Source organism: Suncus etruscus, chromosome 5, assembly GCF_024139225.1.
Source record: "Suncus etruscus isolate mSunEtr1 chromosome 5, mSunEtr1.pri.cur, whole genome shotgun sequence".
NCBI classification, from domain to species: Eukaryota; Metazoa; Chordata; class Mammalia; order Eulipotyphla; family Soricidae; genus Suncus; species Suncus etruscus.
Genome location: NC_064852.1, coordinates 135189675 through 135191752, shown reverse-complemented (window position 1 = coordinate 135191752; position 2078 = coordinate 135189675). Strand labels below are relative to the sequence as shown.

Below are 2078 nucleotides of genomic sequence, written 5' to 3'. Positions count from 1 at the left end.
ATAAACTTAGAGCAGTACAGAATATTAGCATCTATGTTAAACAATTTCCAATGTATTTACATGTTCTAAAAAATTTAATATAACTGATGTTTGGACCAAATACTTTGTCATTTTTCATACATTATGGGATGCCAGAATCCCTTTAATATACTCATTAGATGCCAGGGTTGAATAGAGTAACCATGGTAAAAATATTTTCAGGCAAAATATTCCCTGGGTGGCAAAATATGTTGCAAGTTACTAGTCTAACTTAAAAAATAACTCTTTCATGCATTTTTATAGCAAGTAATCATTTATTCCCTAGGGTTATATGAATTAACTCCAAGCTGTCACATCTATTTTAATTTGAATCTTCAGGAAGTAGAAACTGAGATATAGACCGGAAGGTCATTAGGAGGTGATTCTCAGAGGTATAAGTGAGAGAAAAATGAGATGTGGGGGCACAGAACCAATAAACTTTGCATTAATGTGGCAACTAAGACTTAGTTATAATGGGGATTCTCTGTGACCTAGTTTAAAATTGTTGCACCAGGAAAAGGAAGCTTTAGCATTTATTTTTTCTCCAACTGGAGATTTATTCTCTTTCTAGTTGTAGATCTTTCCCTGTTGACATTGCTTCAGTTAGATTTTAAACCGGAACACTCTCTAGATCACTTGTTTTACTACTTTTTTGATGCTGGAGTTATTGAGGAAGAGGAGCTCAGTGAAGGGTATTTAAAATAGATTGCCCTGAGTTTGAAGAGGACTTGTCCATGGAACTTGTTAATTGAAGGGTATGAGACAAGTTATCAGTGCCAACTTATTTGATATTTTAAGTAAAACGTTTAATTAAAACATGTTTTAATGGTATTTGTTTTCTTACCAGTAGAACCACAATCTTTGATTATTACCTATGAAAGAGATTGGCTATTTGATGTATGGGCCACATTGAGCTAGTTATATATATTATTTTAATGGCCACTAAGCCAAAGACGTTTTTTAAAAATTCAAATTGTAGCCAAAAAATAGGGAGAAGAAAAACATTTGTGACCTGGAGGAATCACATGAAATTAAAATAGTCTCCATAAATAAGATGGATTGATCATATCCAAAGTCTATGAATTATCTATGATTACTCTCTGACTATGGCAAAGTATAGGGTTTTCAGAGTCCACAGCTCTAAAGTGTTTATTTTAAATCTGGCCATTACATAAAAAATTGGCTTGTCCTTGATCTGTAAAAAAAAATTAGTTATTTTTAAAAATTTAAACAAAAAAGATCTTTTTCTATTTCTTATACTCTCATCTCTTTACTTGTCTTATTTATTTGTTTATTTATTTATTTATTATATATTTTTAAATACAGAGCACTGGAAATTTGCTTGTCATTCTTGCCCAGGGGTCATGCTATTATATTGTTCCGATTTTAGTATATGTGCTGCTGAAGTGAGCACTTCTTGTCTTTTTTTTTTTTTTTGGTTGTTTGGGCCATACCCATTTGATGCTCAGGGCTTACTCCTAGCTATATGCTCAGAAATTGCCCCTGGCTTGGGGGGACCATATGGGACGCTGGGGGATCGAACCACAGTATGTCCTAGGCTAGTGCTTGCAAGGCAGGCGACTTACCTCTAGTGCCAACTCTCTGGTTCTACTTCTTGTCTTTTTAATAGAATTTTAATAGAATTTTTTCATATGTTTACTGCAGAACATTGTACAAAGACCCTTCGCTTTCTTAGTTACTTTCCTCTAGATGCATTCTATTTTATTCATGGTTCTCTGAAAATGTGGTTCTGAAGATATAACATATTCTACTAGGTTTAGGGTGTATCCTAGTTCATCCCTGGTATCATATGCCCTCTCAGCATCATTGGAAGGCTCTTGAGGCACTGCTTTCTTGGGTCCTTACACAGAACAGTTGGTCTGGTTAACTGAGATGCTATATGAATGGCCTCTTATTTTTGTAGGATAAAAAGGATAGAAATACCATGGTGCTTAAATGAAGATATTTTAAAAAAAGACATGAACCCTTTGTGCTCTGCTTGGTAACCCTGTTATTCAACTCTTCTTCCCCTCACAGTAACTAGATAAGTGGAATGGTTT

General features: G+C 34.3%; 1 pseudogene; it reads right to left on the bottom strand.

Moving 5' to 3' along the window:
* Nucleotides 1–1336: 1336 nt before the first annotated feature.
* LOC126009913 (uncharacterized) lies at nt 1337–1432 on the bottom strand (annotated as a pseudogene).
* Between the last annotated feature and the right edge of the window lie 646 nt (nt 1433–2078).